We start from the raw sequence: 16,339 nt of genomic DNA, 5'->3' as shown, positions 1-16,339 counted from the left end.
GTTAAAAAATTCACTTGTACTTGTTTGCCAGTCAAAAAAGAGGCTCGAATGAGCGCCGGCACGTGCTTATATGCGATCCTCGGTCGTCAACCCAGCCTCTCCGGTCATCGCTCCAACGCTGCTTCGGGCTCCTTCGGGTTTTGCAAGTCGACTGTGGCGCCCTCCATCGGCAAATATCGCTACCTCGATCGGCTGGGTATAACAATCTCGGTCGGACTGTTTACATTTGTTAACACAGGCTGTCAAACGCACCCTCCCCTGTCAAACGCACCTTCTAGTTTTTCGTCTGCTTGCTTGTCAAAATGCTCTACATTCCACCACCTTGTCTCCTACAATAGCCTTGTTTAGAACATTGTCGCGTTTGTTGTGTTTGTTTGGCACTTCGCAGCGCGCTGGCTTAGTTTGTTTTTTTGTAAACATTATTTTATTTCACTTGAATGTTTTCACATTACAATACATTACCGCACAATATTAAAAAAAGATCTAGCGACGCTTTTCAAACGAAACTTGTAACATACGAAGTCTCCAGTCACGACGAACGCAGTCCATGCTTGCAATGATGATGATGATGATGATGTCTACCGGAATTATCATTGCAGCAGAATCATCGTTTTCCAGGATCCGTGTTGGATTGTCCTCGGCCTCGATATTCGTCAATAATGTCGATACAGCCTTCCTGCGGTTGGTGCTGGTTCCTGCAGCGGAGCTCTCTTCTGTACCACCTGGAAATGTAGTTATGATATATGTTTTATAGAAATTATGACTTTCTCAACAGTTCCAGCTAATGTATGTGATAATTACTTACTTGTTGGTGCATATTCGTTTTACAATCTTTGTTCAGTTGATCTCCATTCTTTGATAAACTTTTCACAATCTGCAACTGACTACAACTGATAAGGAGCTGGGTGACACACACGCTCGCGGACACGCACATATCGTACACAAGGGTAGCATAGGCTGCATCGGTTTAACAGCTCGCCTCTCCTTATAGCGCTCAGAAACAATGAGCATAACTATTTATATCCTAACCTCAAACGGTGGATCTATCCCACACAGAGAGAGTCAATCAGTCAAACGCCACCATAAAAATCTTAACCAAAGAGTAACATACACTTTCTATCGGTTTTCGGTTTGTTTCTTGGAATTATCTTGTTGAGTTCGAAATCAATCCAACAGTATTGATTATTAATTTGGTTAATTGAGGACGCTTGTTGTGAGGGAGATGGGTGGGGGGTTCCTTCGAAGTTGTGCGTTGATCTTTTTTTACAACATAGGAAAGTGGGGGTTCCTTTGGAAGGACCTCTGATCAAAATTCAGGACCTCTCTATCATGCTACATATAATCCACATATTCTTTTCAGCATAACAACTTTCTTCGAGACCATAGGTGGTCGCCTACTCCGCCCATCGTGCAAACGTTCATATCAATCGATTGATTGCAAGGACCACTACTCAGTGTTGAATCATGTTCCATTCAAAGAAGTCGAAGGTCCGAATCATATCCAACACCTGAAACGAAAGAAGCTCAGCCTTGTATGCCATTACACCTGCCTCAAAACTACTGGCCAAAATCAAAGCAATACTGGCCTCATGTAGGATCGAACATTTATACGCGTTTTCCTTGGCATCTGAATATTGTTGGTACAATCGCATTACTGAACAATAACTCTATGAGACAACTTTACCTATTTTGTGCGGTACTGTACCACACTGTACCGACTGCGTATGCGGTACCGTTATCTTCGCATGTATTCGTGTATATGTTCATACATTCGTACAATACTCTACGATCTACGATCTATGTTCAGCGACTAAAACGGTACGAAAATTTGAAGCAAGAACGTACAGTGGCCTCTCTTTCTTGAATTATGTTTTAGCAACAACCCGCATTCATCATCAATATATTACTATTTTTACACCATAATGCAACTGCAGCAACTAACTGCATGATGACAATATAATTCTGTTTTCAATAATGTTTCGTATCATCGACATGAATGAGAAGATGATTTGTTTTTTTTTATACAACATTTGAACAAAACGACAAGACAAAATAATTTACATATTTGAAGCACTTAGTCGTTTGTAAGTTAACAGCTTCGACGCCGAGTCAAAATCGTACATGGTATTTGCATCACCCGATGCAAGCCAATTGTCTTACTACTTTTACTCGCAAACTGCGATCTTATATATGCTCCAATCAGTGCAATATGAACACATACAACAGCATCTGCCATAATAAAAAATAGGCTTCGAACTAGGTATTTTTCATTTGCATTTTGAACCCAATAAGGATGGTATGGTTCGTTTGGTGCATATCGAATGACTAAAATGCACTCAAATTAATGTTGCATATCGACGCATCGATCGACGCGCTGATCATACAACAAAACCCGACGCGTTTGCTTACTCTCAGACTGGGACTCCGTGGCCGCATCGATTCGCCATCGAGGTAAATTGCTATCAAAAGGTATAATACAAAAGTTCTGTTCTCGTTCTATCAACAGCTGATCCGTGCAATCATACGAATTCAAAAATATCTGTCACACTCCTCTTTACTCTGCACGCACTTCCACTTCCGTGCGCAAAGTCGTCCATCCATTCACTAATGCAGAATAGAGTAGTAATGCACACGATCTCCTACGAGACAAAACAGTACGGAAGAGGTGTCAGATAACACAGAGAAGGTAGAGCAGTGTAGAAAATGCAAAGATAAGGTAGAGTAAAATAAGACAGGCATAGAAGAAAGTGTGTGAGAGTGTGTGTGGGATACCTTTTTGTGCTCTCTCCCAAGGGAAGGGGAAATGTTTCTTTTGTCTCGAAACGATTCCAAATTTTCTTGGACCGTTATATATATATTTGCTCTCATAACATCGTTACTGACAAGCGTTACTGTCAAGTGTTAAGGTCCAAAACGAAGGACTTGGTACCAACTTTTGGACAAACTTTGCGCTGTCCAAAGGTGGTCCCGGGCAAGGTCAAAATTTAGCGTTTTGGTTCGCTTGGGAAACGACTCAAATGAACTCTTGTAAGTGGAGTGAATTATGTAAATGAACAGAGGACAGATGAATAAACAGTTGCAAACCGAACGGCGGGAAACATAGACGCATCACTCAATATCACACCAGTTCGTGTATATTTCACATTTTTGGTCCTTCGAACCGGATACTTGGAAAGTCAATCGTGATAGTGCATTCTAAGTCATCATTCTACATTGAAGGTGAAGTTCGGCATTTTCGCGTCAAGTGTGCAAATCATTACGTGATCATTCCCGCCATCGTTCCCGCGCAAACGCTCTGCATCAAGGGCCACGTTCGGTTACGCGCCATCTCGTTTCGTTCTTTCGTCTGTGATATTGGGCAATCTACTTGCTTGCGATGGACAAGAAAATCAAGGCAGCTCAGCTGAAAAAGAAAGTTGCAGTAGAAACCCTAAAGTCGCTGGAACGATTCCAAGCGGCATTTTAACCCGATGATGCCAAACAAATTCCGGAGGTGTAAGAGGATTTGGAAACGCATAAAGCAGGGTTCTTTGCCGCATTTGAAAAACTCATCGAATTTGACGCAGGTAACGAAACCATAGAAGCGTGCATAACGGAGAGGATCGACATCGAAGATCGTTGCCGGAAGCTGAAATCTTTCCTACGTGATCATCAAGTGAAGGAGGATAATCCACTAAGTGATACTACGGGTTTGGCTTCATCTACACTTGCGTTTGGTCGGCCTAATACCTCAAACCTACGCCTTCCTAAAGTCGAGCTTCCAACGTTCAATGGCGACCGCACAAAATGGCTTTCATTTCGTGATCGTTTCATATCCATGATCGATGCGTTGGTTGAGCTTCCCTCTGTCGCAAAGCTCCAGTATCTATTGTCATCATTGAAGGGCGAAGCGGCAGTACCTTTCGATCATACAGAGCTAACTGCAGACAACTATTCATTAGTATGGGCGGAGCTTCTAAAATGGTACGATAATTCACGGCTGTTAATTCGTGATTTTTGGTATTGATGGCGCTTGATGGCGCGCTACTATTGTTATGAAAATATAGCTCCAATTAATATACGGGCACGATGTGGAGAAGTAATAATATTATGTTTGCAGTCATTTATTTATCGAAAGGCAGACGCGGCCGAACAAGCTGACCCGCAAGCGGGCCCTATCCGGAATGGAAAGTTGTAGTGTTGTGTGTAAAAGTGTAGTATGAAATAACGGTTTTATTTTTTTAATTCCCATCGAAGCGTTTGATGAATCGCCTGGATCGGTGGATTCGGTCGATCCGGTGGATCCGGTGATTCCGGTCGATTCGCAGGTGCCGCTACCAGTGGATCCGGCGCAATCGTTGTCGGAGGAACTGATAGATCTGGGCGATATCGAAACGATAGCAGCAGTGTTGGACAACACATATAGCTTCACGGACGACAGCGACGTGTAAGGGACTTACGAGCGGACATTTCAGTTGATGACGATCGACGATGGCATACAGTACTGGCGCTAGCTAATAATGTCACCCACCGATCCATCAACATTGTATGGTTATTAGCCCTTTTCATAGAACATTTTCTTCAGCCTAATACATCTTGCTTCATATGCCAACAGGTGTTGCACCTATTCAGGAAGGTAGGTGTGAAAGTGCCCTGCACTGCCAAAACCTTGCTGCGCACCTAACGGAACGTGTCGTGTGAAATTACAGAACTTGGCGGTGGACATTAATGGTATAACGGGTTTGAAAAGACGTTTTTCAGCTATTTTCGGTAAGTACAATGATGATCAACCATATGCCGTGTGTTCGGGTCTAATCCTCGGTACGTGTGTGGGTTTTTTTGTTCATATGCATTTTAGTCTAGAGGCTCCACCAACAGTTCGGCAGTTCACCATCACGTTGTCCGTTGATGGATTGCCGCTGGAGCTGCCAAAAATGCACAGTCAAGGGTGAATATAATCAGCAAAGGAGAACGATGGTGTTTCCTTTTGGCCATGAACCGAAACGCACGGATGCCGGCTTCCGGATTAATGAGCCACCGGGACACCGCAAAAACGCAACGCCGCTAACCGAGCTCGCCGATTTCGACATCGTGGAAGACGTTCCTGTCGGAGACCGGCTTCATATTTTGGAGCTGGGCAACTGCAGGCGGTTGGTGATGGGATGGCGCGATGGTAAGCTTAGCAATACGAAGTGGACAAAGCTCCAATGGGATCAGATTTCTTCTGCCTTGCAACAGACGGCCCAGCCCTGCGAAGTGCATCGCAAGCCACGGCACATAAAGTATGCGGGCTACTGGAAGGGATCGGAACATGCCTTCTTATTTCACTAAAGTTCCATACATAGTGTTAGCAGTTCATAGTGTTGGAACGGCATATTTCCCCTGCAGAGTACCAACACTTTATGTTGCTGTTTTGTGTCATGACATTGCTCTCTGCCAAAGCGCACAGAGCAAAGTGGCCACTTACGGAACAAATGATGGACCAATTCGTGAAGGATTACGAAACGGTATATGGTGTAAGGTATATGACCAGTAATGTCCACAATTTGATGCATGTGCACGATGAAGTGGTTCGTTTCGGGTCATTATCTGCCATTTCGACATACCGGATCGAAAACAAACTCCAGCATTTGAAACGTTTGCTTCGCAGCGGTTGAAAAAACCTGGAGCAGGTGGTCAATCGGATCTCGGAGTTTGAAAACTTCGGCAAGCCAAAGCCGTCGGATCAAACCATCACCTATCCCTCGCAGGTGTCCAAGTTCAACACCAAAGTACACCAAATTACATTTTGATATAACACAGTAAAACTACCTCTGCGATTGTGATATCCTGAAACGGCAACAAATAAAAAATACATTTGTTGTTTGTTCAAGTGCCCATCCAAGCTGGGGTATATTAAATAATTTACAGCATTTGATTCTGTGTTGTGGCAGTACAATGTGATTCCATGTTTGGTATCTTAATCTTTGGTCTTATCACATAATTTCTATCCGTTACTGCTATAATAACACTGGAGCAAGAGAAGCGAGGACCATATACACCACTATACACCGACAGGCTTTTGGAGGAATCTTCGGACGGCACTGAATTAGTACGGCGCTAGAAACGGAAGAAAGGCTAGAGAACACACAAGGACAGAAGGCCAGATCGAGAGCAAAAGAAAAAGGCTGAGGCACCGCATTATACTCGCGCAGAAGTATGAATCGTTCACCAAGCGATCGGTTTGGTGTGCAGCAAACACTGCTGCCAGCAAAACGTAGGGTAACGCAAAGCACAACCAAACAAGTACGATTACGCTTTACAATTATTTGAACAGATAGGAAGCACGAAACGCTTTTCGTCAACAGCAAAATATGTGGCAGAAATTGTATGCATGTACCTGCACAACAAAAATAACAAGGCAGGTACGTATTCACAATGTTAAAAATACTTAATAAAATAGTTAATAAATAGTTAATACTTAATCAAGAAAAGAAAATGTCAAGGATTAGGAATTCCCACACAAAAAAATTTGCTTAAAATACTTATCACTAGGTAAACCTAGCTCGTTTATGGCTACTTGTTATTTTTGTTGAAGGTATATGCATACGAGCATTTGCGTGCTTTAATTAAAGTTTTAAATATTCTGCCACATACTGTGCTGTTGGTAGTAGCGAATCGTTACCTCCTATGGTTCTGAACAATTGCAAAACATTCGTAAATTTATTTAATTGTACCTTGCGTTCCTCTAACCTAGCGCCACCAGTCCACGATATTTGTGCAAAAAAATGGTTTGCTGAACAGCAAATCGATCGCCTGATGCAGACGATTGTTGACGTCTGCGCGAGGAATTTGCTGGCGTAAAAATTGCTCTACCTTTTCCCTATACTCCGAATCTGCCTGCAGGCCTTGATTGAAGTCCTCTAGCTGTGCTTCCGTTTCTAGCGGTGTTAGCTCAAACTCCGGCCGCTGAAGAAACCCTTCGAGCGGCCGTGATGCCGCCAAAAATTCTTCCATCGCCTGTCTTTGGCGAGCAGTATCCCGCGTGATATGGTCCAATCGTAAGTCTAAACGTTCTATCAAGTACGCGTTCTCTTGCTCCAGGTCGCGAATCCTTTGCTGGCAACTCACTGCAGTCACAGCAACGTCGTCCGTGGGAAGAGGTCGGGGTATCACGAGCTAAAAAGTCGAAAATGCGTCTTAGTTTGTTTTCTTCACATTTTACTAAACTATGTTAGCAAGCACTGATATTCTTACCATGTGGGTGTTGTGGTGCACGATCCATTGTCCCTGCTTCAAAGCGCGTGGACAGTGCCGGGGACGCAGACGAAGAGAACACATCTGGTGACAACCGGACAACAGGAACGGGGACACTGGGACACGACGAACTAACAGGAAACAACTGATTGCAGCGCGTTAGCGGTTCCGGAACTACCTGTAGTACAAAATAAGAATACACATTTCACACCACTTTTGCGCTTACATATACACAACTCTCCAGTTTGGCCATACTTACCAGCAGCCCCCGCATCGATGGGGTAGCTAGCAGATGGTAACGCATGCAGCGGTGGTTGAGTGGGCACTGCAAAGGAAAAAAAATGCATTAATGCACATGTCACGCAATGTTACTCTGCACAACACTTCACTTACATTGCGGGAGCTGCAAAGAAGCAACATTTGCGTCCGCCAGCGCGGCCGACTCGGGATTTACTATACGATAAGGGACGCCGTTTATATAAACAAGTTGGCCTTCCATAGCACACACAACAATGCATACAATAGACAACGAAAACACAAAAAAAGAAAAAAAATGAAAATATAAGCAAAAAAAAACACCACAACAATTTCACTGCAGACAAAAATTTGCACAACGCATTAATGCGCTTAGCATCCACGCACTAACATCTTCACAGCATCGCAGCTGATCGATGCGTCACTGACCGGCATTAAGTTCAATGCGCTATGCGTAGAACAAAATGTGCTTGGTAGCAATGTTGTCACGCGATATCGCCGTAGCATCGTCTTAACACGGGCACCGCAAACACTCTAGGTAACTTACACGTCTTATAATCGAAGTTCAATTCCGTTTACTCTTCCTTCACTTCCTTAGTAAAAATACAGACATGAGCGAGAGCTGGCAGATAAAATCACTCTCACTTGGGCTGGCGATTTGTGCTATCCACGGCACAAGCCTACTACACTTACCTTACATCGTTCACTCTCCCCACACACATGGGACGGTATTAGCAAATTTGACATTTAGAAGGATGGTTGGCATGGTAACGCGTAACGCGAATATCAAAAACACCCGACACGTCAACAGAGAAATCATATGGCAAAACGAGCGTCAGCCGAATATGCAGCGGTGCGGAAAGGCGACAGAACAGCGCAGCGCGCATATCCCCAAAAAATAGCTAGGCAGCGCGCGAGCGTGTGAACGAGACGATTAACAAGTATAAGCGTACCAACACCGCCACCGGCACACATATGCGCGATAGTTTTTTTTGCCTTTGGCCAAGCATAAGTAGAGGAAAAAAAAGGTTCGTTAAATTTTTGGCCCGGCTGTTTTGATACACTAAAACCAACACAACCGGCAAAAGCTCAAAAAGCTCGACGATTTTGTTGCCACTCCTCCTGATAAATTTCGGGTCAAGTCCACATTGCGTCCAGCCCAAACGGTCTTTTCGAAGCCATTTCGGAATAAAACGGGACCCCCAAGGAAAGCAATTGTACCTTTTGCATACAAAATCAGAAAGTGCTCGCTCTAACGGCTATTTTGCTCCTGCTTGCACTCTCGCGTCCAGCAACGATGCCCTTTTTCGTCTTCGATTAATAATCACAAGATAAACCAACAGTTTTTTTAATAACTGAATGTATTCTTTGAATTAAAAAATTCACTGTTCTGTCTATGCGAAAAAGAGCTGGCGCCTATTTGCACGCACTTTTATAGGTAGTTTCTCCTCACGATAGCGGTCATTGCTCCTTCCTAGATTCATCCGAACCGAATGACGATCGATCGATTCGGATAAATGTCCCTAAACTGACCGACCTTATCGTTTCGCCCTTTTTCGCCCCGCTGTCTGCTGTCATCGTTGTAACAACGTGTTGACCGCTGTTTATAAACAACACTGGCCCCCGGTGTTTGACCACGTTAAACACCTCCGTGCGGTTCAACGTTGATAGTTGCAATTTTTACAGCAGGTCGTTCCAAAATCTTCCGGTTTCCTAACTGCACATGCACTCGACGAACTACGCCGTCCTTTGATGGTATTAGCTTTATGATTCTTCCTTTGGGCCAACATCCTCTTGGTAGAGCGTCATCCACTACTAGCACCAGGTCTCCTTCCATCAAGGGTGGTTGCGGTTGAAACCATTTGCTGCGACGAGTGAGCGTAGGCAGGTATGAGGCTACCCACCGTCGCCAAAACTGATCAGTATAAAGTTGTGATGTTTTCCAGTTGTTTTTTAGTGCTGCGGAAGAGTCGTCAAACTTGGTTATTGCTTTTGCCCCAGATGATGATCCCAGTAGAAAATGATTGGCTGTTAGTGGGGCTTCTTCTTCATTATCAACTGATACGTGTGTTAGTGGACGCGCGTTGACTATGTGTTCAACCTCAATCAACCAGTTGGCGAAAATAGCATCTGTTGGTGTTCTGGTAAACTGCATACTGGAAAGGGTGCGTTTTACCGATTGTACCAATCTCTCCCAAGCACCGCCGAAGTGTGGAGCTCCAGGAGGGTTGTATCTCCACTTGGTATCAGGAAGATATACTGCATCAATCAGTTCTTCGTAATCAATTTGCTTAGCAGCGTCTTTCAACTCACGATCAGCACCAATGAAATTTGTTCCCCGGTCCGTCACGATTTCGATCGGGGTACCTCTGCGCGCAATGAAATTGCGTAATGCGATAATGCAGGCGCTCGTATTCATACTAAAGGCTACCTCTATATGTATTGCTCGAATTGTTAGGCACGTAAACAGTACGCCCCAGCGTTTCTCTTGTCTGCGTCCGTTAGCAACCAAAAAGGGCCCAAAATAATCAATTCCGATATAGGAGAACGGTCTGGTGAACGGTGACAATCGTTCTAGAGGCAACTCATTCATTTGGGGCGATCTTGGGAACGCTTGTCGAATCCTGCATATAAAGCAATTGCTTCTCACTCTATGGCACGCGCTTCTTAATGCAGGTATGTCGAACCGCTGCCGCACTTCGTTCATGACAGTCTGATGATTTTGGTGTTTGTATTTCCAGTGAAATTCTGCTACAACCAGATCAGTCAACCAGGACCTTTTGGGGAGAATTATCAGCCTCTTTGTATCGTCACCTACGTAATGACAGGCATCTATTCTTCCACGTACACGTAAAATATCGTTTTCGTCGATGTAAGCGCTGCGTCTAAAAAGAGGATCGTGTTTATTAATACTCTTTTTATTTTGGTTCGTACCTGACTTTTCTTCCAGAAGCCGCTGGTATTCTTCTGGGAATTCCGTTTTTTGTACTTCTGTAAATATGGACCGCTCAGCTTGTTGTAATTCCTTCATTGTGAGATGCCCGTACTGCCTTTCTGTTGTAGGTGAGCGGGCATTGTTGATGAATCTCCATAAGTAAGCGATGGCGCGATGTAGACGTTTCCAGTGGGAGAATCGCTCGAACGCGATTATCTGCGTTAGTTCGACATGATGTGATACTATTGGTCGTATTTCCTCGTCTGTCCTCAACGGCTCGAAACGCTCCAGCTTCCACTCGTTCTCCGGCTGTTGCAAGAAGGCTGGCCCTTTAAACCAGCTTCCACTAATGATGTGTCGGTTAAGGTTGGACCATTTTGTCCCCTCATCGGCAACGTTGTTTTTTGTCGGTACCCAGTGCCATTCATTTATGGTCGAGCTCTCTAGAATTTCACCTACTCGATGTGATACGTAGATGCTGTATCTTCGATGATCAGCGTTAAGCCAACACAACACGTCTTTGGAGTCCGTCCACAAGAAGCGACGATCGATTTTCATTCGGTGAGCTGTTTCGATGGCCGTCATCAGCCTGACCCCAAGTACGGCTGCCTGCAGCTCTAACCGTGGAATCGATGTGTATTTCAACGGAGCCACTCTAGTTTTAGCGCCGATCAATACAACTTCACGTTTTCTTTCTGACTGGAAACGAAAGTATCCAACTTCTGAAAATCCATCTTTCCCGGCGTCTACGAAGATATGAAGTTGAATCTTGCAATCATCGATTCCAATTGCAGTGCGGTAACAGCGCGAAATCTTGACCGATTGTAGCTGAGGTATGCATGCTAACCATTCCTTCCATTTGTTTTGTAAACTGGCGGGAATTGGATCGTCCCACCCGACACCGGATCGCCAAATTTCCTGCAGCAGAACCTTAAGGAAGAACAAAAATCCTGCAATCAGACCTAAGGGATCATATATTGTCATAAGTGTGCTTAACACTTGTCGTTTCGTCGGCGTTGTTATCCCTTGTAGGATCTGCAGATCTTTTACTGGCACTCTGAACTGGAATGTATCTTCGTGCGAGTTCCACCACATTCCTAGAACCTTTTGTGCACTCGTAGCTGGATCGAGGTTCATATTCTTTTCCGAATTGTCACTACCTCCCACTGCACTTAATACTTCGGTATGAGTTGCCATCCAATGGTGCAGTTTAAAACCGCCTTGAGAGTGAATATATTTAACCTCTTGTGCAAGCTTTACTGCTTCCGGAACACTCTCTACGCTCGTAAGCATATCGTCGACGTAATGATGATACTTTATGCATTCGACGGCTGATGGGAAACGATCTTTGAAACGATCAGCATTCATATTCTTGACGAATTGTGCACAGCTTGGTGAACAGGCTGACCCGAAGGTCATTCTTAACATAACATATTCATCCGGATCGAATTGTAGGGGGTCAATTTTCCATAGAAATCTTTGACTATTCTGATCCTCCTCGTTGATAACGATCTGGTGATACATTTCTTGAATATCAGCCGCTATCGCTACGCGAAATTCTCGAAATCTGCTGAGAACGGTTGGGAGAGGAGATAGCAGGTCAGGTCCGGCCAGCAACATGGAATTAAGAGACGTTCCGTTTACCGCCGCTGCTGCATCCCACACTACTCGCACTTTATTTGGCTTATTTGGATTGAATACCGGGAAGATCGGTAGGTACCATTTTCTAAGATGTTTTTCGATACACTCCTTTTCAGATAGTTTTCTGACATAGCCTTTTTGGATGTGTTCATTTAATACCTGTTCCATCATTTTTCTGAGATTGTCGTCTTTTACCATCCGTCGTTCTAAACACTCCAAACGTCGTAAAGCCATCGATCTGTTATTGGGCAATTTCACGTCGTCATAGCGCCACAGTAAGCCGGTGACATAGCGCTCTCCCTGCAATTCGGTGTTAGTCCGAAGCAGCATGCTTGCTCGTTCATCGTCATTAGAAAGTCTTTTTTCCTTGCTCAAGCCTCGCGGTTCTTCTAATGCAAAGCTACCTTTTAGTGCTTGATCAACTTTGCTTTCTATGTCCTGGCACTCACAAAGGTGAGCTCTATGAAACGCTACAACGCTGGTATTGCACATTGAAGATGAATCGCAACCTGAGACTACCCATCCCAACCGAGTCTTAGTAGCAACTGGTTCATTTACCTGGCCTTCTATCGTCTTCAACGGTACGGTGAGATGATAATTGTTCATGCCGATTAGAATGCGTGGAGGAGTAGCTGCGTACTGGGCTAACGGGATGGAAGCTAGGTGATGATACTTCCTTCTCAGGAGTTCCATTGTTACACGTTGAACAGGTAGTCCAAGACGTTTAACCGTTCGAACATTCGAAGCTTCGTAACTCGGTCCGCCAATGGACGTTCCTACTATGCTAACGCTCACCTGTTTCGAGTCTCGTTCTGTGCGATGCTGCCCTCCGGTCCATTTCAAACACAGGGGTCGATTTGGACCTTCCAAACCCAATTCATCCACCAAAGATTGCTCAACAAGTGACACTGATGCACCCTCATCGAGAAATGCAACGGTTTTGACCGTCTTTCCTCCAGCACGGAGCTCAACCGGGATGTATCTCAGCACAATGTTTTCTTCCGTGGCTGTAGAGTGAGAGAAATTAGCTTCCTGCTTTCCCTTACCTGCTTTATTGTGAAGTGAAGGGTGATGCTTTGTCGTGCATCCTTCTTTGCCGCATGCACTGGTGTCCTTGCAGGGGGCACGGTGTTTTTTCAGGCAGCGTTTGCACAAGTAGCGACTTTTAACGATGTCCCAGCGATCAGCCACACTCAACTGCCAATATGCGTCGCACTCGTGTAGGTGAGCGCATCCTTCGTCACATGCGCACTTTGCTTCCGTGTTGTTCTGCGAGTGATCATTGTTAGTATGTGTATGAACATATTTACTGCTCCGCTGTTCGGGCTGCGCTGCAGGGTTCGTTACCGATTGGGCTGCGCGCTTTATGGTTTTCATCCACTTTCCAAACTCGACTAAGTTGACCTTCGACAGGTTAATGCTGTGTAAACCCCACATCAGCTTGATCATTGGAGGAAGACAGCAGACCAACTCATCTAAAAGGGGGCCATCATATCGATCCTCGACTCCGTTGTTCCTTACTGTAGCACACATCTCGTCCACTGCTACGGCGAACTGGATTAATGACTCTAGCTTTTCAGCTTTCGGTGGCACTTGACGACGTATTTGGCTTAAAAGCGTTTTCACTATGATCTCCGGACGGCCAAACGAATTTTTCAACTCTTCCATTACTTCCTTCAGGTTTCCTGAATTTCTAACCCGGCATTGAACCACCGCTTCTCCCTTAAGTGCTTGTTGCAGCCTCACAATATTTTCTCCATCGGTATATCCGCACAGCTCTGTCGTTTCGTAAAATTGATTTGCTAATACGGACCACTCCTCGGGTTTACCGGAAAACGCTGGTAACTTGGAACTATTGGAACGTCTCGCTAATACCTGACTTTCGTCCAGAGCGAAGGATGTGGCATTTGACCTGTTTTCGCGTCTTGTTTCGCGTTTCGCGGGCCGCGTCTATTTCTTCCATCATACGATGGAAGCTTCTACTTATCTCATCCCATATGAGATTTGCATTATGGCCGGGCGATGTAGTCGGTGTATCAGAGGGACGATTCGGGAGGTTGGAAATTACTTCCGTCGATCTAGCTCTCGCGAATGGTTCCTGATTCACCTGGTTCGTATCCGCCATTTCCCTAACGTCTGGCTCGGTTACAAAGGGTGTCGCTCGATGAAGCGTAGACGACGCGGGGGGCGGCGTTCCGGGCGCGCACAGGAGGCATGTCCAATCCCTACTGTACACAGTTTCATCTTCATTCACACAATTCAGATGAAACATCCGTTCGCATCGATCGCATTCCACTGCATTATCCGTATCTGCACCATTGCACACACCACACACTTTGCCTTCCATTGTCCAGTCGTAAGGGAGTTCTTGTTGCACTTCACACTGATGCTGCGGTTTCGCTAAACGTTGCGGTTTCGCTTTCGTACCAGTAGTGAAACTAGAAATGAATTTTTTAAACTGTTGCGTCCAGCAACGATGCCCTTTTTCGTCTTCGATTAATAATCACAAGATAAACCAACAGTTTTTTTAATAACTGAATGTATTCTTTGAATTAAAAAATTCACTGTTCTGTCTATGCGAAAAAGAGCTGGCGCCTATTTGCACGCACTTTTATAGGTAGTTTCTCCTCACGATAGCGGTCATTGCTCCTTCCTAGATTCATCCGAACCGAATGACGATCGATCGATTCGGATAAATGTCCCTAAACTGACCGACCTTATCGTTTCGCCCTTTTTCGCCCCGCTGTCTGCTGTCATCGTTGTAACAACGTGTTGACCGCTGTTTATAAACAACAAGGGGGGAAAAGCTATTTCCATGCAACGATGATCCCGGATCGCTAGGGATCACAATCCCCATACAAGGCATCACCTTTTCAATGCAACGATGATCCCGGATCGCTACGGATCAAAAGCGCTATTCAACAGTGATCCCGGATCATTTGATCCCATAATATAGGATTGGATCAGATTTTTCAAGCCTGGATCGGCCCTCTAACTTCTCATCACTAGTTGAAGGACTCATCTTGTTTGTAAACTTTATTATGCGTCAGGTTCTGCTCAGGCCAATCGGATGTGCTCAAATAGGTAGCACTCTCAAGCAGTGACTGAAGGTTTGGGTCTGTTAAAGGATAACATTTTACAGAGCAAAAAGATTCCTCCAAACAGCGTTCAAAAGCGATGAACATAACTTTTTACTCCCTAACCTCAGACGGATGACCTATCCAACACGTAGAGACAGTTGATCTCCAAGGCAAAAGACTATCCATAGACTGATACTGACTTTTTAATCGGAATTGCATTGCGAGCAAGACGGCGCAAATTGTTTCATAGACTTGTAGCGCTACATGAAAAGCTACAGGTTTTTGTAAACATTACGCTTTCCTACAGTACGGTGAGGTCGTCCTTTTTAAATCAGTCAATTTTTCATCGGTAGGACGTTACTGATGGATTGATAGGATCACTATTTAGCTGAATCTTATTCTATGCACAACAGATCCATCAAGCTATCTATGCAAAATATAAAAACATGTTTAAAACTACTACATCCTTCTGTGTCAATGAAAGCTACACCAACATGCTCCTGTCTAAGCCCCTCACCCACAATTACCTCCTGTTATGATTTCACGAAAGGAAAGAAAACGAACATGATATGTCACCAAACACCTAAAGGCTTCATGACAACAACAAAAAACATTGGTTCTAGTAAGACCGAACATACACGCTTTTTCCTCAGCTATGCTATCTGATCGGAATCCGAACAAACTATCAGTAATAGTTTACTCTCGATGTACGATTTGTTAACATCTGCGAAAACTAACTCCATAATCCGTCTAGACCTTCTTTGTGCGGTACTGTACCTTATGCGCATAAGTACCGTTATCTTCGTGCGCACGCAAATACATCTTCACACGTTTGTTTCAAGCTCAACCAATAACGAGTAACACGGTACGCAAATTGCTACCAGCCAGATCGGTCATCGAATATCATTCGGAGTAAAATGGAAAGAAACCATGTTAAACCTGCAGTAGTCTCTTTTTCCTGAATGATGTTTCGACATCAATCATCAAATATCATCAATAATTTACTTAATTGCATCGTAAAGCAACTGCAGTACCTATCTGTATGATGACATCCAAAACCTGTTTCTAGTACTGTCTACTGTATTAACCTTTTATGAGAGGGAATACGAATGTTCGATTGCCATTGCTTCAACCGTTGGACAATAACAAATCAAAGGGATTGTTCTCAAACAATGACCCAAACCTTACTGAGCATATCCTTTTAAAATCATTG

The 16,339-nt window shown here is 44.4% G+C and overlaps 1 pseudogene; it reads left to right on the top strand.

The window, feature by feature from the left end:
* The first annotated feature begins 4,953 nt into the window (after positions 1 to 4,953).
* On the top strand, positions 4,954 to 9,998 carry LOC128718281 (uncharacterized; annotated as a pseudogene).
* The last annotated feature ends 6,341 nt before the right edge of the window (positions 9,999 to 16,339 follow it).

The sequence above is a fragment of the Anopheles marshallii genome, chromosome 2 (genome assembly GCF_943734725.1).
Source record: "Anopheles marshallii chromosome 2, idAnoMarsDA_429_01, whole genome shotgun sequence".
In the NCBI taxonomy this organism is placed as follows: Eukaryota; Metazoa; Arthropoda; class Insecta; order Diptera; family Culicidae; genus Anopheles; species Anopheles marshallii.
The sequence above is the reverse complement of the archived record's forward strand: the minus strand, read 5'-3'. Positions and strand labels throughout refer to the sequence as shown.